This window comes from Glycine max, chromosome 15, assembly GCF_000004515.6.
Source record: "Glycine max cultivar Williams 82 chromosome 15, Glycine_max_v4.0, whole genome shotgun sequence".
Taxonomy (NCBI): Eukaryota; Viridiplantae; Streptophyta; class Magnoliopsida; order Fabales; family Fabaceae; genus Glycine; species Glycine max.
This window is the reverse complement of record NC_038251.2, coordinates 48,477,789-48,499,654: the sequence shown is the minus strand read 5'-3', so window position 1 is coordinate 48,499,654 and position 21,866 is coordinate 48,477,789. Positions and strand designations below refer to the sequence as shown.

Sequence of the window (21,866 nt, the reverse complement as noted above, 5' to 3'; positions counted from 1 at the left end):
GTTTCTTAGAGTTTAAATTATTATGTTAAGTACTTTATTTATTTATCTTGTGGTATTTGGATTTCAGCCTTTTCTGCTTTGACATTATGTGGTTGTTGACGTTTTGAGTTATTTGGATTCTGGTTTGGTTATTTCTTGTTTGTGAGTTTGGATGGTTATGCCTTATACTCCATTGTTATATCTGTGTCGATTCCCGAGTTCTTTGGCTTTTTTATGTTGCCAAATGGGGAGAAAAGGTTGTAGAAAAAGCTTAACAAACTTAGAAATCAAGTGACCATAAATTCTGAAATATAGGGGGAGTAAACGCACATTTTATCTATATACAATTGTTTGTTGCTTGCTTGAATCTTGATTTCAGGTATTGTATTGTCATCATCAAAAAGGGGAAGATTGTAGATGCAATTGCCTTTGGTGTTTTGATGATGATCATGATGATATGATGCAATTGATGCAAATGGGTTTTTCAAGATTAAATTCAAGACAATACTTCAAGATTACAAGTCACAACATCAAGATGATCACTAGTATATTAGGAAGGGAATTCCTAATTGATTTAGCAAAAGGTTTGGCCAAGTAATTTAAATTAAAAAAAGTGTTTTTCAAAGGATTTACTCTCTAGTAATTGATTACCAGAGGATGTAATCGATTACCAGTGGCCAAATATGTTTTATAACAGCTACTAAAATTTGAATTCAAAATTTTAGACTGTGTAATCGATTACACAATTTTGGTAATCGATTACCAGTAGTTAATAAACGTTTTAATTCAAATTTTAAAAGTTGTAATCGATTACATAATTTCTGTAATCGATTACCAGACAGGATTTTCAGAAAATATTTCTAAGAGTCACAACTTTTCAAAGGCTTTATTCATGACCACCAATGGTCTATATATATGTGACTTATAACACGAATTTGCTCAGAGTTTTTCAGAACAACAAGTGTTTATCCTCTCAAAGAGCAAAAATCATTTTATCCTCTTAAGAATTCCTTGGCCAATTCAATTGCAATTCATTAAGGAATTATTTGAGTGCTCAATCTGTAAAATCTATCTCTTTCTAGAGAGATTCATTCTTCTTCTTCTTCTTCTCATTCTCTAAGGGATTAAGAGACTGTTGGTCTCTTGTTGTAAAGGAATTCTAAACACAAAGGAAGGATTGCCCTTGTGTGTTTAGAACTTGTAAAAGGAATTTACAAGATAGTGGAACTCTCAAGCGGGTTGCTTGGGGACTGGACGTAGGCACAAGGGTGTGGCCGAACCAGTATAAATCTGAGTTTGCATTTTCTCTTCCCTTAATCTCCTTTGGTTATTATTGCTTTATATTCATATTCAAATTGTTTTATTTGAATCAATATTTAAGAAGTTCATTATTAAGGGAATTTATAACTTTAATAAAAAGTGAAATAGATTTTTAATTGCGGAAATAGTTTGGAATATCTTAATTCAACCCCCCCTTCTTAAGATATCTGAGGCCACTTGTCTAACAAATAACAATTTTCAGAGGTCTAAATTGCTCTGTAGTTAATATACCTTTCATATGAGGAAATAGATGTTTAAACTCTGATATGAGTTCTTGATTGTTGTAATTGAGTTTAGTTAATATAAGGCTATTGTCTAGATAGGTTGGGCAATTCGCATCTTCTGGATATGACATTGAAGGATAGCCTTTAAGTGATCTTTGATTTGCTTGTAATAGTTGTTCAATTTCAAGCAACACCAGATTTTTAAGACTGTTATCATTAAGCTGTAATGCTAAGATACAAAAGGAAAAAAAGTCAAATTGTGTGTTGCATCAATATTCGTTTGTCACGGAAAATTAGTACTGACCTGGACTTGTTGATGATTTTTTATAATTATAGACAATGCCATCAGCCATCCAATGCCAAGTTTGGTCCCAAACTTGTTCAAGTTTGTTCATTGTTCTAGTTAAAAGTAACAACACAAATAGTTTCCTGATATAATGTGCTGAGCCCCAGTGTTTTGCTTCTTTGATTGCCTCAATGAATTCTTTATCATCTTGCAATAACCCCATAACAAAACATGCTTCTCTATATGTAGGATATTGAACATTACCAACTGTTCTTAAGTCCTCAAATGAGGTAGGTCCTTTGCAAACAGTAAGCATCATCCTTAAGTAAAATAATTTTCCTGTAATTGGTGGGACCCATAGTAACCTGCCAATGGTGTAACCTTTCTTCCTAAGCTGCCAACATCTTTTCTTTTTATTATATACAAACTTAGAAACAAATTTTGCATAAGTAAGACTTCTTCCTTCAACAGAGTTTTGGTTGGTGTTCATCCATAAAATAAACTTTGAATCAGTGATGCTTGGCTTAGACAACACATCATCAATATAATCATTGTCTTCATAGACAACACTATTGGCCTGGAAGATGAAAATGTAATCTTTCAACAACATGTTTTCTGTCATGTAATGAAAATCCAAATATTCTCCAAATAGATTCACAGGGACATATGTATCTGTCATGAAGATGTAGGTGTTAAAACAATAATGGTTAGATAAATTAGAGATTAAATTCTAATAATACCTGCAATCTAGATATTCTTTGATCTCATCATTATGAGTGCTACCATAACGAATTGGATCATTATCATCATGAATCAAAACAACAGTTATTCTGTCATATCCTTTGTTGATGTACTTGAATAAATATTTGATAGAAGTGTTTTGGTTATACCATTCAACATCGATATGGGCTTGGTATTTTTTGAGCAATTTTGGATTGTAAGGTACAATATACCTGTTATCAATTATAACACCATTTTTCTCAATTGTGTGACCATTGTTTCTCCTACGATAGTCAGGATAACCATCTGCATCTAAAACCGTATATGGTTGAAACATTTTAGGATAGAAACGACTGCACTTGTCTTCTTTCATGCATGGAGATTCAGCTCTTGAAATTCCACATGGGCCATGAACCATATGGTATTTTACTAATGAATGCAGTTCTGGATCATCTTGCTGTGAAGGTATCTCTGCTGATATAATTCGATCAATTTCATCCGAAGATGGATATTTGTTATCAGGATGTAAAAAAAGCAACAAATGGACATGAAACAACCATCATTTTTTAAATTCTATTGTATACATATCTGCAATTCATTAGTAAGACTATTAACAGATATGAATTAATGTTATTAGATATGATTGTGTGGTCAATATTAACAATGCAAAATAAGTATCTGGCACATAATATAAATTCACCAAACTTAGAATCAACTTACATGCAATAACTTTCCCTAGCATCTGATTCTTTGTCAGGTCCATCAGCATTTGTTCATACTTTAGTTTGAAGACTTGGGAGATTATGTTTGGTCTATCTGTTGCTTTTAGATTCAAAAGATTCAACAATCTATGGATTTCAGCCCAATTTGGATTGTAGGTTAAAGTAATAAACAAATTTGGGAAGACCACATGGCTGCATACGGTCATACAATCAAAATAAAGTTGATCCATATAACGTGAACTGTCAACAAAGGTTGAAGGCAAAATTACTCTTTTACCTTTATTTAGGCCTTTCGTGCTTCCATCATCCAATGAGTGTTGTAAGCTGCAAAACTTGTCAACTCGAAGTTTTTTTGGTTGTTTCTGATGTAAGAAAGTCTTTCTGATTCAACCATAGTATACCCCTCAACAACAAATTGTTGGAATAGTCTCCTAGAATACAACAAAGTTTTTGATTCATTTGATTTGCATTGTAGCTTGTAAGCAAACCACTCCCTCCTTGTAAGACGGTTTCTCTTCCTTTTCTTGCTACCTGGTGAACTACTATGGAGGATATCAGGTCTATATCCATCTTCCCCGGAAGGAAACATGAAAGGGTATTGCAGAACTAGATAGCTAGAATGTAATTCATGGATCCTTTGTAATTGTCCTTGTTGAGTTTCAACAATAATATCTCTTTTTGAATTTGCATCCAAATCGCTTACAATTAGTGCAACAACTTCTTGAACAGTTGGTACATTATATGTATGACCATCCTTTTCATGGTTAACAATCAATTTCAACATCTCATTATGCATTTGACCATCTTTCAATCTATTTCTTGTCATCTTGAAACTTTTTGCATGCACGTTGTATTCATCCAGCATCTCACTAAGTTGTGAAACAATGTGTGCTTGAATTTGATTATGTGGATTACTCACAAAAGTAGTCAAATATATATATGATTGCAAGATTAGCAATGCAGAATAAAAAATTGGAATCTGTTTAAATCTAACATTCTTTATGGATGTTATGCATTCATAATAATAAGAATGAAAGAGTAACTACCTTACTGCATTAATCCTATTCTACACTTCATTTTCTGTGTCAAAGATATACAATTGTGCAAATTTAGGTTCTTTCCCAAGCATTGGTAACATGCTACTTATTCTGTGACATGGTTGACCTTGAATTCTTATTGTAGGAGGTCTTCTTGAATGATTAATTGATTTGTCGAACTTAATACCAACAGAAGTAAAGGAGAACATCATGTTATATGTCCTTATGTTTTGTTGGTAATTTTTACTATCAGATGTATCATGATCATACAAAAGTTAGTGGAGATATTTAGGTGGATTTTGTAACAATGAAAGTTCAACTTTTCCATCTCCACAACATAAGCTGGATCTTGGGTTTCAAGTATTTTTATGTTGAGATTCTTTTATTATACCACACATTTGAATTACAGTGGCTACATTGCATGAGTTGGTCACCAAGATCAGAATGCCCTGAAATTGTTTAATGACATATGGCAAAATGATGTTGGCTATTGAAAATGTTTTAGACAAAACATGTAAATTGGAACATGATAAACAAAAGGGGTTTTGCACAGTGCAACCCATCCGAGGGTAAGCATGAATTTAAAATGTCAAAGATAACTTGAAAGCAGGCAAATTCATTCAGTTAGAAGGTCTTGTTAATTTGTTAGAGGAAAGTTGCACAGGTGAAATTTCAGAACTTCTTGGTTCATCATCCAATTCATCAGCTGATAGACGCTTTGTGGGTGTTAATGGAACCCTTAGAAGTGGGTCATGATCTGCTGTCACAGACACAAATTACTGCATAAAAAATTTACTGATTAATAAGTTGAATGCAAAGTTGGAATGAGCCAAATTTTTACTTTTCATGAGATGATAGCAAAATACATCACACTAAAAGACACAAGAACAATCTTAGCTTACAGATTCAACTTGTGTAGGATCCCTGGACTCAACGATTGGACTATCGATCTTGGAACATGACTGCATGATATATAAATTGAGAGTAACCAAACACATCGAGTATATTGCTATTATGACAACAACTAAGACACAGGTGGCAAAACAGTACCTCAGTATCTGGCAGCATATCCAACACACTATTGATCAAATCTAATTCATTTGAATATTTAAGAACAACATTGCTGAACTTTGGCTGAACCTTGACTTTAAATGCAAGAACACAACCCAGTAGCCTATCAAGTGCCTGAGGAGAAGCGTTTAAATCAACGTCACCACCCTTGCGCAACAAAAAATTCAATGACTTAATATCCACAATGAAATTGGATAGCAAATAAACAAAATCTGATTGTAAATTAAGATGCAACACATCATAATACAATTACATACTGCCATTTTTGGGCTGTTAACTTCATTGGTTGATTGACCAATCAACTCTACACATTCACGGTCCCAGAGTAAAAATTTTGTATCTTCGTCTTTGTCTTTAACCATCACTTCAACTTGATACCTTAAGACAGGTTGATCATTGTGTTTCCCAAATCCACATGTGAATGGCACAACACCTATGTCAGTTTTTTTGTGGCATCGACTACAAGCTAGGTAACACCATGAATGATTATCCATCATTATCTTTGTAATCGTGCCCACAGTAACACAAACAATTTCCTACATGAATAACAATGGAATTAATTTTTGTTCAAAGCGATTGTAGAATTGAATAAGTTTAGCCTAGCTGGAGTCTTAATCCGCCCAAGTAAACGGTAAATATAAATAAGAGCATGACCTCCAAAATGGCATTAATATGGGAAATGCTTTTTGCTTCAGCCTTTAAAAGAAATGCATCATTTGGTGATAACTGGGTGAATCCTGAAAGTTGTGAACTGCTTTGGCCAAGAGGCATCAAAACTAATTTGATCCTTCATCGTTCAGCCCTTCCGCAAAGTAGACTTTTTGCCGATGCTGTCTTAGCCTAACTGGTATGTTGTTCCATTATATCTGAAGTTGAGAAACTGAGGGTATTGTGGTGCCCATTGTTGGTGCTAAAAAGAGGGCACTTCTATCATGTCCTGCAAAAATTCATAGCAAGAAAAAGAATATGAAACTACATGAAGAATAAAAAGAGTTAGTATATAAGATTACCCTATCATTGTGGAATATTGCTGTGAACTGCAGGATTGATGGTTTTGTGTTAATCGGATATTGAATCTGCCGTGAGACAAAATGGAAAAATTAAAACCAAGTATCTTATTGAAAGAGGAAAATTTAAAATATCTGGAGAATGACAACAACACAATAAAATTAATGAATATATCATCGAATGACTAAAATGAAATACTTGTAAAGTTAACAAATATAAAAGTTGCGCAGTATTCTTACTGCTGTAAATGCGCTTATAATCTTTTGGATCAATTTTTCAGCGTGATACTCATGCCTAACTTGATAGGTTATATAAAGTGTATTTTGAAATTAAACATCGAGATGGACACAGGCTGGTGGCATAAAGTAGCTTTCGATTGGAATGCTGATTAACAATGAGAATAGAAAAGCTATAGCCAAGTTTTTGGGATTGTTTTGGTTTGTCAGAAAGTAACCAATGTTAAAATTTCCTGGACTATGTATGTTTTCTGGTTTGATTACATGTTAGATTTCCCATATGATCAAATAGAATAGGACTATGTCTGTTTTTTGGTTTGGTCTAGAATTACAATGTGCAACTATTGTTGAACATGACAAATCAATATAGGTCCAAATTTGGAAGTTAAGCAGCATAATTGGCTAACCAAAAAGAATTGAGGTAAAGAATAAGTTTCTAAAAAGGATTTGTAACATGATAAGCCACTCAAAATCATGAGCGACACACAAAAAGAAAAAAAAAACAGAGCAAATAACAATCCTAGTAGGAGAATATTATATTTAATTACTATCTATCAGTGGTATATTTTAAATCAGGACCAATATATAGTACTATATTGCAATTTAATATCAATAAACAGAATAAATAACAAAGAAAATTGGCTATTTGTTGTCTGGCGGTCAAAGGAGAACAAAACAAAATTTCTAACAGTTGATAATATTAATGAGTCAAAATATATTCGTACATGCATTGAAAAGATTAACCAATGAAGAAGCTTTGGTTTGATAGCTAGAACAGAATAGCAGGAGACAAAAAAAACCTAGGTATGCACTAACAAAAGCGGTGGAGAGATTTTAAACTGGGATTATAATGTTCGAAGTAATTTGAGAAGGTAAGCGGGTTATTCCTTTCACACTGACCTTGCTTGTAGCGGATGATGAGTTAGAACTGGTGCTTGTGCCCGTTGAGTTAGTCGATAACTCTGAAGCCATGCTGGCAGGCGTTTGAGTGTTTTTTCTCAAAGGAATGAGGAGTGAATATCTACAGAAGAAGTGCTCTCTGGAAAATAAATGTTGAGTGACACAGTGGTTGGTGAAAATCTGTAAGTCATGGAATTCGAAGGGGTTTGAGAATTCTCGAGCATTGAATGCGACATCGGAAGATTGGACATGGAGAGTCATTTGAATCATTGTGAATGTATCTGTGGTGGACTGGTGGTGTAGACAGCTGAAGTGTTTTTTTTCTTACTGAATGTCACAACCAATATTGATATTTATAAAAATGCAGGGAAACGAATGTATCAGGAAAAAAAATCAACATGTATTTAATATTAGCCGTGTTAACAAAGCAATTATATATATCATAAATATATAATTTCAGAAGGCAAATTTTTTTGTATGAGCCAAAATTTTTTAACCAAATTAGATGATTCTTTAACTATACATATATACATATCAATCTTGAAAAAATAACTGTGACCTGCAGTTGATTCTAACTTTTCTTTTGATTAAAGGCAGTAATTGAAATTGCATGTTAGTGTAAAAATGCTAAACTAATTAGCGTTGGTTAAAATAAACAAAGTTCATGAGTTTTTTGGTTGCTTTTGGGTTTGCGTGTTATATTAACAATTGAAAACATAGATAAAAAATATGTCAATGGATATCGTCGTCAATGACTTAGAATTATAATTCCGACTTCCACGCTTTATTGCATGGTCATGGGCAGCATGAGAAATTTTTCGATTGCAAATTTTCTCTGATTGGTTGTTTGTGTTGATTCAGAACTTAGATCCTCTAGTGTATCAGATGCAATTACTTGTAGATAGAGACAAATAAAAGTAAAATAGAATCAATTAATCTGAAAAAAAATTATTTTACATGGAAAATGGTTTGTATAGTTTTTTACTATGATAATTCCTACATTGTGAAGTAGAGTGCATAGTTGTTTGTCGAGGGGGCTGAGCCCGAGGCTGTTGTTTCTTATCTATGATACATTTGCTCTTTATTATGGCATTTGCTGAATTAGGCTTCCGGTGAGTTGGTGCTTTGCATGGTGTGAATGGCAATTGTTGACTTGACAGATTTATAAATTAGTGAGAAGATGGTATAAATTGAAGGCCTAAGACTATAATTCAAGATTAACAGCTGGGAAAATGGGCCACACATACAGGATTGATGACACTTGCATGTAGAGCCATCGGTGCCTGAGACTGATTGAAAGGGTAATTAATATGAAAGATGTTGTCTGTGCAGCAGCAGCTTGTTAATCTAGTCTGTGAATTGTTTTTTAATCACATCTATAACATATATTATTCAACTTGATGGATCTCATTTTTTGTCTTCAAAGGATCTAAAATAAAAGATTAGACAAATCCTGGTTTTATCGCATCATGAGCTATTGCTGAAATGATGCGTCAATACTATTTAGGTTAGAAGCACCTGACAATTGAATCCAATTCTTGCGATGATATGATTTCTGTAATAGCGTGGTAATAATTGGTCATATTTCATTTTACACATGGCTGACAATACAATTTCAATTGCACAATTGAACTTTTGCCCCCGGGCTACAAACGCATCACAGATTCCATGACTAACTTAGGAAAAGGATGTAGTGAGCCATTCTCTTGACTCAATTCTGCCAATTAATATCAATCATGGTCATGATGAGGAGGATATAGCACATGATTTTGTTATCGACTTTAGAACTAATAAAAAATAAAGCCATATATTACATGTTAGAAACAGATAACATAAAACAGTGTTTATGAAAAGTTATATAGAGAGACAACAACAAAATAGTAAAATGTTTGGCCAACATCACAAGTTGGCAATAGCATGAATTTAAAATGTCAAAGATAACTTGAAAGCAGGCAAATTCATTTAGTTGGAGAAGGTCTTGATAATTTGTTAGAGGAAAGTTGCGCAGGTGAAATTTCAGAACTTCTTGGTTCATCATCCAATTCATCAGCTGATAGGTGCTTTGTGGGTGTTAATGGAACCCTTAGAAGTGGGTCATGATCTGCTATCACAGACACAAATTGCTGCATAAAAAATTTACTGATTAATAAGCTGAATGCAAAGTTGGAATGAGCCAAATTTCTACTTTTCGTGAGATGATAGCAAAATACATCACACCAAAAGACACATGAACAATCTTAGCTTATAGATTCAACTTGTGTAGGATCCCTGGACTCAATGATTGGACTATCGATCTTGGAACATGGCTGCATGATATATAAATTGAGAGTAACCAAACACATCGAGTATATTGCTATTATGACAACAACTAAAACACAGGTGGCAAAACAGTACCTCAGTATCAGGCAACATATCTTGCACAACATTGATCAAATCTAATTCATTTGAATATTTAAGAACAACAACATTGTTGAACTTTGGCTGAACCTTGACTTTAAATGCAAGGACACAACCCAGCAGCCTATCAAGTGCCTGAGGAGAAGCGTTTAAATCAACGTCACCACCCTTGCGCAACAAAAAATTCAATGACGGAATATCCACAATGAAATTGGATAGCAAATAAACAAAATCTGATTGTAAATGAAGATGCAGCATATCATAATAAATTACATACTACCATTTTTAGGCTGTTAACTTCATCGGCTGATTGACCAATCAACTCTGCACATTCACGGTCCTAGAGTAAAAATTTTGTATCTTCCTCTTTGTCTTTAACCATCACTTCAACTCGATACCTTAAGACAGGTTGATGATTGTGTTTGCCAAATCCGCATGTGAATGGCACAACGCCAATATCAGTTTTATTGTGGCATTGACTACAAGCTAGGTAACACCATGAATGATTATCCATCACTATCTTTGTAATCATGCTTACAGTAACACAAACAATTTCCTGCATGAATAACAGTGGCATTAAATTTTGTTCAAAGCGATCGTAGAATTGAATAAGTCTAGCCTAGCTGGAGTCTTAATCCATCCAGGTAAACGGTAAATATAAATAAGAGCATGACCTTCGAAATGGCATTAATCTGTGAAATGCTTTTTGCTTCAGCCTTTGAAAGAAATGCATTCATTGATGATAACTGAGTCGATCCTGAAAGCTGTGAACTGCTTTGGCCAAGAGGCGTCAAAACTGATTTGACCTCAATTCCTGAATCACAAAGCCTATAGGAATAGAATAAATAGAAAACCGTGGCGAAAAATAAGTTACATAGTTAAATAACAAAATCTGTAAATACAGAATTAACAGCAATAGCAAAAGACATTTCACTGAACTCTTGTATTTCCAACACAAGTTCGTTGATCATTAGTTTTGAAGCTTTCAAAGAATTACTCACTAAGGGTGGATATGATCCTGCATTTGTAACAAAGAAAAAGAGCAGATGTCATTTAATGAGCATCACAATTGAAAAATTCCACATTAGACCTACCCTGCCCTTTTTTGATTCTGGCATGTGTCAAAAGAATAATAATGGGCCTACCATCTTCAAAGTCATTCAAGTAAGCTAAGAACTGCTAGCAGTAATTTTCCCAAAGAGTGCAAGATAGCACTTGACCACTATTAGGAACAAACAACAATAAATGTATCAGTATACCAGGTTATAATGTTCACGAAATACAAATAACAATTACACACATTTAAAAAAGAAAAATTGTAGAACATAACCTCAAGTCCTTGATTTTGAAAACAACCCTCGTATTTTTTGAGGAGACATGCCGGAACACCACTTCATCAACGACACCAATAATATCTTAAGGAAGCAAAAAGCAAAGACATGTCATTCTTAAAGCCATACATTTGCCTATCAAAATAAATACGCAAATTACAGGTGGACCTACCAACCAACAGGCCTGTTTGGAAATCACCAGCAATGACATTATAAAAATCATCAAATTTAAATTTCCTAAAAGGAAGGGAATCCAAATTGGATTGCCTAATAACAATAACTCCAATAAAAGCTAATTTATATTGATGGTCATAGACTCTAAATTGGCCATCATTATTCAGCACTTTAAAATTATGCAAGACATAAGTAGAATTTTCTTTTAAATCAGCCTTCCAAGACTTTAGCTGATCTTGTTTACAAATAACATGGATTTCATCTCCCTATGATATACAAAGCATATAAATAGCTGATTGAATGGTCAATAATATAGCAATGCAAAGAACCAATAAAACCATACATCAGAATCAACAATAACCATTTCAGCCTGTTCGGACTTGTTGGGGATCCCAAAGAACCAAAGATCAGTGATCCTTACAGCAAGTTTCAAAGTTTCTCTTGATCCATCAATCAACTTAATCTTATCAGGAGCATGTACCATAACTCTGCATAAAATTGCTTGCTCCTAAATCTATGATGTAGTCAATGGAAAAAGCTTAGCAACAGTGGTTATAAAAACAAATGATAAGATAAGAACTCAACATACAGGTAAACCAATAAAAGTGTCCGTCAAACACTTTCTAAACCCAAAAGCAACCAAAAAAGTCATAATAGTAAACACGAAAGTAAGAGCCATACATGCATATGCGTGAGCAAAAATTAAAACCTGGTCATCTCAACAAACACTAACAAATGAAAAGCAAACATGCATAGATATCCAGACGTGTTATTGCAAAAACAATATCTTACTCCCTTCGTATTCTGCGACTTACACATTTTCACCAACCACTGCGTCACTCCAACATTTATTTTCCAGAGAGCACTTCTTCTATAGATATTCACTCCTCATTCCTTTGAGAAAAAACACTCAAACACCTGCCAGCATGGCTTCAGAGTTATCGACTGACTCAACGGACATAAGCACCAGTTTTAACTCATCATCCGCAACAAGCAAGGTCAATGTGAAAGGAACAACCCGCTTGCCTTCTCAAATTACTTCGAACATTATAATCCCAGTTTAAAATCTCTCCACCCTTTTGTTAGTGCATACCTAGGTTTTCTTTGTCTCCTGCTATTTTGTTCTAGCTATCAAACCAAAGCTTCTTCCTTGGTTAATCTTTTCAATGCATGCACGGATATATTTTGACTCATTAATATTATCAACGGTTAGAAATTTTCTTTTGTTCTCCTTTGACCGCCAAACAACAAATAGCCAATTTTCTTTGTTATTTATTTTGTTTATTGATATTAAATTGCAATATAGTACTGTATATTGGTCCTGATTTGCAATATACCACTGATAAATAGTAATTAAATATAATATTCTCCTACTAGGATTGTTATTTGCTCTGTCTTTTTTCTTTTTGCGTGTCGCTCATGATTTTGAGTGGCTTATCATGTTACAAATCCTTTTTAGAGACTTATTCTTTACCTCAATTCTTTTTGGTTAGCCAATTATGCTGCTTAACTTCCAAATTTGGACCTATATTGATTTGTCATGTTCAACAATAATTGCACATTGTAATTCTAGACCAAACCAAAAAACAGACATAGTCCTATTCTATATGATCATATGAGAAATCTAACATGTAATCAAACCAGAAAACAAACATAGTTCAGGTAATTTTAACATTGGTTACTTTCTGACAAACCAAAACAATCCCAAAAACTTGGCTATAGCTTTTCTATTCTCATTGTTAATCTGCATTCCAATCGAAAGCTACTTTATGCCACCAGCCTGTGTCCATCTCGATGTTTAATTTCAAAATACACTTTATATAACCTGTTAAGTTAGACATGAGTATCACCCTGAAAATTTGATCCAAAGGATTATAAGCGCATTTACAACAGTAAGAATACTGCGCAACTTTTATATTTGTTAACTTTAGAAGTATTTCATTTTAGTCATTCGATGATACATTCATTAATTTTATTGTGTTGTTGTCATTCTCCAGATATTTTAAATTTTACTCTTTCAATAAGATACTTGGTTTTAATTTTTCCATTTTGTCTCACGGCAGATTCAATATCCGATTAACACAAAACCATTAATCCTGCAGTTCACAGCAGCATCCCACAATGATAGGGCAATCTTATATACCAACTCTTTTTATTCTTCATGTAGTTTCATATTCTTTTTCTTGCTATGAATTTTTGTAGGACATGAAAGAAGTGCCCTCTTTTTACAACCAACAATGGGCACCGTAATACCCTCAGTTTGTCAACTTCAGATATAATGGAACAACATACCAGTTCAGGCTAAGACAACATCGGCAAAAAGTCTACTTTGCGGATGGGCTGAACGATGAAGGATCAAATCAGTTTTGATGCCTCTTGGCCAAAGCAGTTCACAACTTTCAGGATCCACTCAGTTATCATCAAAGGATGCATTTCTTTCAAAGGCTGAAGCAAAAAGCATTTCCCAGATTAATGCCATTTCGGAGGTCATGCTCTTATTTATATTTACCGTTTACCTGGGCGGATTAAGACTCCAGCTAGGCTAGACTTATTCAATTCTACGATCGCTTTGAACAAAATTTAATGCCACTGTTATTCATGCAGGAAATTGTTTGTGTTACTGTAAGCATGATTACAAAGATAGTGATGGATAATCATTCATGGTGTTACCTAGCTTGTAGTCAATGCCACAATAAAACTGATATTGGCGTTGTGCCATTCACATGCGGATTTGGCAAACACAATCATCAACCTGTCTTAAGGTATCGAGTTGAAGTGATGGTTAAAGACAAAGAGGAAGATACAAAATTTTTACTCTAGGACCGTGAATGTGCAGAGTTGATTGGTCAATCAGCCGATGAAGTTAACAGCCTAAAAATGGCAGTATGTAATTGTATTATGATGTGCTACATCTTAATTTACAATCAGATTCTGTTTATTTGCTATCCAATATCATTGTGGATATTAAGTCATTGAATTTTTTGTTGCGCAAGGGTGGTGACGTTGATTTAAACGCTTCTCCTCAAGCACTTGATAGGCTACTGGGTTGTGTACTTGCATTTAAAGTCAAGGTTCAATCAAAGTTCAGCAATGTTATTGTTCTTAAATATTCAAATGAATTAGATTTGATCAATGTTGTGCAAGATATGTTGCCTGATACTGAGGTACTGTTTTTCCACCTGTGTTTTAGTTGTTGTCATAATAGCAATATACTCCATGTGTTTGGTTACTCTCAATTTATATATCATGCAGCCATGTTCCAAGATCAATAGTCTAATCGTTGAGTCCAGGGTTCCTACACAAGTTGAATCTGTAAGCTAAGATTGTTCTTGTGTCTTTTAGTGTGATGTATTTTGCTATCATTTCACGAAAAGTAGAAATTTGGCTCATTCCAACTTTGCATTCAACTTATTAATCAGTAAATTTTTTATGCAGTAATCTGTGTCTGTGATAGCAGATCATGACCCACTTCTAAGGGTTCCATTAACACCCACAAAGCGTCTATCAGCTGATGAATTGGATGATGAACCAAGAAGTTTTGAAATTTCACCTGTGCAACTTTCCTCTAACAAATTAGCAAGACCTTCTCCAACTAAATGAATTTGCCTGCTTTCAAGTTATCTTTGACATTTTAATTTCATGCTTACCCTCGGATGGGTTGCACTGTGCAAAACCCCTTTTGTTTATCATGTTCCAATTTACATGTTTTCTCTAAAACATTTTCAATAGCCAACATCATTTTGCCATATGTCATTAAAAAATTTTAGGGTATTCTGATCTTGGTGACCAACTCATGCAATGTAGCCATTGTAATTCAAATGTGTGGTATAATGAAAGAATCTCGACATAAAAATACTTCAAACCAAAGATCCAGCTTATGTTGTGGAGATGAAAAAGTTGAACTTCCATTGTTACAAAATTCACCTAAATATCTCCACTAACTTTTGTATGATCATGATACATCTGATAGTAAAAATTACCAACAAAACATAAGGACATATAACATGATGTTTTCCTTTACTTCTGTTGGTATTAAGTTCGACAAATCAATTAATCATTCAAGAAGACCTCCTACAATAAGAATTCAAGGTCAACCATGTCACAAAATAAGTAGCATGTTACCAATGTCAGGGAAAGAACCTAAATTTGCACAATTGTATATCTTTCCCACAGAAAATGAAGTGCAGAATAGGATTAATGCAGTATGGTAGTTACTCTTTCATTCTTATTATTATGAATGCACAACATCCATAAAGAATGTTAGATTTAAACAGATATATATATATATATATATATATATATATATATATATATATATATATATATATATATATATACTTTTGTCAGTAATCCACATAATCAAATTCAAGCACACATTGTTTCACAACTTAGTGAGATGCTGGATGAATACAACGTGCATGCAAAAAGTTTCAGGATGACAAGAAATAAATTCAAAGACGGTCAAGTGCATAATGTCAGGTTGAAATTGATTGTTAACCGTGAAAATGATGGTCGTACATATAATGTACCTATTGTTCTAGAAGTTGTTGCACTAATTGTAGGCGATTTAGATGCAAATTCAAAAGGAGATATTATTGTTGAAACTCAGCATGGACAATTACAAAGGATCCATGAATTACATTCTAGCTATCTAGTTCTACAATACCCTTTCATGTTTCCTTCCGGGGAAGATGGATATAGACCTGATATCCTCCATAGTAGTACACCAGGTAGCAAGAAAAGGAAGAGAAATTGTCTTACAATGAGGAAGTGGTTTGCTTACAGGTTACAATGCAGATCAAATGAATCAAAAACTTTGTTGTATTCTAGGAGACTATTCCAACAATTTGTTGTTGAGGGGTATACTATGGTTGAATCAGAAAGGCTTTCTTACATCAGAAACAACCAAAAAAACTTTGAGTTGACAATTTTTGCAGCTTACAACACTCATTGGATGATGGATGCACGAAAGGCCTAAATAAAGGTAAAAGAGTAATTTTTCCTTCAACCTTTGTTGGCAGTCCACGTTATATGGATCAACTTTATTTTGATGGTATGATCATATGCAGCCATGTGGGCTTCCCAAATTTGTTTATAACTTTAACCTGCAATCCAAATTGGTTTCAAATCCATAGATTGTTGAATCCCTTGAATCTAAAAGCAACAGATAGACCAGACATAATCTCTCGAGTCTTCAAACTAAAGTATGAACAAATGCTGATGGACCTGACAAAGAATCAGATGCTAGGGAAAGTTATTGCATGTAAGTTGATTCTAAGTTTGGTGAATTTATATTATGTGCCAGATACTTATTCTGCACTGTTAATATTGACCACACAATCATATCTAATAACTTTAATTCATGTCTATTAATAGTCTTACTAATGAATTGCAGATATGTATACAATAGAATTTAAAAAATGATGGTTGCCTCATGTCCATTTGTTGCTTTTTTTACATCCCGATAACAAATATCCATCTTGAGATGAAATTGATCGAATTATATCAGCAGAGATATCTTCACAACAAGATGATCCAAAACTGCATTCATTAGTAAAAAACCATATGGTTCATAGCCCATGTGAAATTTCAAGAGCTGAATCTTCATGCATGAAAGAAGGCAAGTGCAGTCGTTTCTATCCTAAAATGTTTCAACCGCATACGGTTTTAGATGCAGATGGTTATCTGGACTATCGTAGGAGAAACAATGGTCACACAATTGAGAAAAATGGTGTTATAATTGATAACAAGTATATTGTACCTACAACCTAAAATTACTCAAAAAATACCAAGCCCATATCAATGTTGAATGGTGTAACCAAAGCACTTCTATCAAATATTTATTCAAGTACATCAACAAAGGATATGACAGAATAACTGCTGTTTTGATTCATGATGATAATGATCCAATTCACTATGGTAGCACTCATAATGATGAGATCAAAGAATATCTAGATTGCAGGTATTATTAGAATTTAATCTCTAATTTATTTGACCAATATTGTTTTAACACCTACATCTTCATGACAGATACATATGTCCCTGTAAATCTACTTGGAGAATATTTGGATTTCCAATACATGACAGAAAACCTGCTGTTGAAAGATTACATTTCCATCTTCCAGGCCAACAGTGTTGTCGATGAAGACCATGACGATATTGATGATGTGTTGTCTAAGCCAAGCATCTCTGATTCAAAGTTTATTTCATGGATGAACACCAACCAAAACTCTGTTGAAGGAAGAAGTCTTACTTACGCAGAATTTGTTTTTAAGTTTGTATATAGTAAAAAGAAAAGATGTTGGCAGCTTAGGAAGAAAGGCTACACCATTGGCAGGTTACTATGGGTCCCACCAATTACAGGCGAATTATTTTACTTAAGGATGATGCTTACTATTTGCAAAGGACCTACCTCATTTGAGGACTTAAGAACAATTGGTAATGTTCAATATCCTACATATAGATAAGCATGTTTTGCTATGGGTTTTTTGCAAGATGATAAAGAATTCATTGAAGCAATCAAAGAAGTAAAACACTGGGGCTCAGTACATTATATCAGGAAATTATTTGTGTTGTTACTTTTAACTGGAACAATGAACAAGTTTGGGACCAAACTTGGCATTGGATGGCTGATGACATTGTCTATAATTATAAAAAATCATCAACAAGTCCATGTCAGTACTAATTTTCCGTGACACAAACGAATATTGATGCAACACACAATTTGACTTTTTTTTCCTTTTGTATCTTAGCATTACAGCTTAGTGATAACAGTCTTAAAAATTTGGTGTTGCTTGAAATTGAACAACTATTGCAAACAAATCAAAGATCACTTAGAGACTATCCTTCAATGTCATATCCAAAAGATGCGAATTGCCCTACCTATCTAGACAATAGCCTTATATTAACTGAACTCAATTACAACAATTAAGAACTCATATAAGAGTTTGAACATCTATTTTCTCATATGACAGGTATATTAACTACAGAGCAATTTAGACCTCTAAAAATTGTTATGTCCATTTTTCTGTTAGCTATTTTCCTCTACAATTAAGTGTTTCAACTGGATTCATTCTTCTTTGCATCTAACACCACATATCGATGATTCCAGACCAACAAGCATCAATTTATAACCAGATTATTGAAGTTGTTAATAAAGATGAAGGTGGTATGTTTTTCCTCTATGGATATGGAGGTACAGGAAAAACATACATTTGGAAAACACTCGCAAGTTCACTAAGAGTTGACAATAAAATTGTAATTATGATTGCCTCTAGTGGCATAGCTTCTCTATTATTGCCTGGAGGTAGAACTGCATATTCAAAATTCAAAATTCCTGTTCCAGTTTTTGAAGACTCAACCTGCAATATCCATCAAGGAACTCAATTAGCTGAACTACTAAATCAGACATGACCATTCTTAGAAGATTTGAACCTCCATTACAGTGGAATGCTGTGGTCTTTGACATTGGAATCGAGTGCAAATATGTTGTATGACCATGGTATCAATTCCTTGTGGATAATGATTTCTCCCACGGCGATGAAGTTTCCTTCTATTACAGGAGCATTGACAAAATATGGGAAATTGTCATCCGCCGCAAGAAGAATTGGGACTACTAGATTCAGTTTATGTACTTTGATTTCTCTATCTTTTTGTCTTTTCTCAACAATTTGTCAATTAGATAGTCTCTTTTTTATTTACTTATTTGACTTTGAACATTGAATATATTATAAATGTTTAATCTATTACTTACTTCATGTCAATAAACATTTCTTTACTAAATTACTAAATCTATTATATAGACAAGTCTAATTTACCGAACCCACTATAGTGCTTGCTATAAAAAATTTGATGATTAAATTTTGCCTTCAGCTGTCTGTTCCATCTTTTACTCAAGGTTGAATTGTAAATGCTCACCTTTATACGTGCAAATCAATCAACTGGCTACCTCTACATTAACAACCTATTCCTCTATATACAATATATTTAATTTTAGATTTTCGATGAATCCCAGACGCCATATTTCTGCATTCAAGTGTCATCATTCTTATATTGCCCATTTTCCAAGCTATTCAAATTGAACTACAGTTTTGTCCTTAATTTCCCATTTGTATCATCTTCTAGATTTGTTTCATCTGCTAGAGATTTAAAGTAATATTCGCTTACGACATTTCAAACAATATATGCTGCTGAATTTATATATGGCCCATTTTCCCAACTATTAATATTCAAGTTCAGCTTTTTCTCAATTTTCCCATTTCTTTCATCTCCCAAATTTGTTCCAGTTGCTACACATTTTAATCAATATTCTCTTACAACATTTAAAAAATATATGCAGTTTAATTTATAACCCAATCAGCTTCATCAATATCAATCTTAAATATGCACAATGACGGACATGCAAACCCATCCAATTCACTAAAAGCCAATATTTCTGCATTCAAGTGTCATCATTCTTATATGGCCCATTTTCCAAGCTATTCAAATTGAATTACAGTTTTGTCCTTGATTTCCCATTTCTATCATCTTCAAAATTTGTTCAATATATGCTGCTGAATTTATATATGGCCCATTTTTCGAATTATTAATATTGAAGTTCAGCTTTTTCTCAATTTTATAATTTCTTTCATCTCCCAAATTTGTTCTAGCAGCTACAAATTTTAATCAATATTCTCTTACAACATTTAATAAATATATGCAGTTTAATTTATAACCTAATCAGCTTCATCAATACCAATCTTCAACATGCAAACCCATCTAATTCAGTAAAAGCTAGGATCAACAGGAAACGTATCATGCAAGAAGAAAAAAAATGCTCAGCCTCAGCCACCTCTGTAGGCAACTATTGACACTACTTTGTAGTATACAAAATATGATGGTAAGAAATTATAGATAACATGTTAAAAAAATTATATTACCTCATTCAATTTAACTTTGATTTGTCTTTATTTTTAAGTGTTGACAACTGACTCATTAGAAGATCTAAATTCTGAATCCACACAAGGTATCGTGAAAAAAAAACCCTTAGTCCATCCTTTATTCGAACTTTAAATATGGGAAGCATATCTTACTAAAAATTTTACAGGGTCTGATTCTAATTTTTTTTCTGAGAATGAAAATTGTCAATCCAAAGCTAATGGACCTTCAATCAATGCTGAAGGTAATAATTATAGTCCTGAGTTAAGGTTAACGATACCAATTCATATCCTCTTAAATTAATTTTCACAATTGCTACCATCTTGTGGGACTATCTTATTAAATAATTTTAGGCTATTCTAAACTTGCTGACCAACTCATGCAATGTAGACATTGTAATGCAAAAATGTGGTATAATGAAAGAATTTCAAAACATAAAAATTGTACAAGCCCAAGGTTCAGCTTATGTTGTGGAGATGGCAAAATTGAACTTCCATTGTTACAAAATCCACCAAGACATCTCCAACGACTTGTCTTTGATGATAATACAGTCGATAGTAAAAATTATCAGCATAATATACAAACATATAATATGATGTTTGCCTTTACTTCTGCTGGTATTAAGCTAGACAAATCAATTAATCAGTCGAGAGGAACTCCCACAATTAGAATTCAGGGTCAACCATGCCATCGGATAGGCAGTCTATTACCAATGCCCGGAAAAGAACCAAAATTTTCACAATTATATATCTTTGATACAGAAAATGAAATTCAAAATAGAATTAATACCATGAGGTAGTAGTTCTTTTGTCTCTTTTATTATAAAAAAATACTCCTTCAGAAAGCATGTTCTGTTAGATAGATAGATCTATTTTAATATTCATTTTTCCAGCCAACATAATGGAATTCAAAGGCACATTGTTTCAACTTTAAGTCAAATGCTGGACCAACACAATGCCCATGCAAAAAGTTTTAGGATGGCCAAGGATAGATTGGTAGATAGTCAAGTAGATAATGTCAGATTAAAATTGATAGCAGCTCGTGAAACAGATGGTCGTGTATACAATCTGCCAAATGTTGTTGAAATTGTTGCTCTTATTGTCGGTGATTTTGATGGAAACTCAAAAATAGATATTATTGTTGAAACTCAAAATGGAAAATTACAGAGAATAGATGAATTGCACTATAGTACCCTCTACTCTTCCCTTATGGTGAAGATGGATATAGGCCTGACATACTTCACCGTTCTACATCTGCCACCAAAAAAAGGAAGAGAAATCGTCTAACAATGAGAGAGTAATTTGCTTATAGACTTCAGTCCAGGTCAAACGAAGCAAAAACTTTGTTGCATTCTAGAAAAGTATTTCAACAATTCATTGTTGAAGCATATACCATGGTTGAGTCTGAAAGACTTAGCTTCATCAGACACAACCAAAAGAAACTTAGAGTTGACAAATATTCCAGCTTACAAGGATCATTGCATGTTGGGACCAGCAAAGGCTTATCTAAAGGAAAAAGAGCAATTTTAACTTCAACATTTGTTGG

At 33.5% G+C, this 21,866-nt stretch overlaps 1 protein-coding gene across 2 annotated transcripts in view; it reads left to right on the top strand.

Moving 5' to 3' along the window:
- The window catches only part of LOC100807792 (mitochondrial inner membrane protease subunit 1), a 44,581-nt gene extending 29,048 nt beyond the window's left edge, over positions 1-15,533 (top strand). Inside the window, exons 4-8 of one of the 2 annotated variants that reach the window (XR_003264763.2) lie at positions 13,608-13,891; positions 14,010-14,288; positions 14,399-14,569; positions 14,658-14,717; positions 14,841-15,533. The gene's annotated coding sequence lies outside the window, so the exon portion shown is untranslated. Of the gene's footprint in view, positions 1-13,607; positions 13,892-14,009; positions 14,570-14,657; positions 14,718-14,840 lie in introns of both variants that reach the window. The other variant, XR_003264762.2, reaches the window with a different exon arrangement.
- Positions 15,534-21,866: the final 6,333 nt, after the last annotated feature.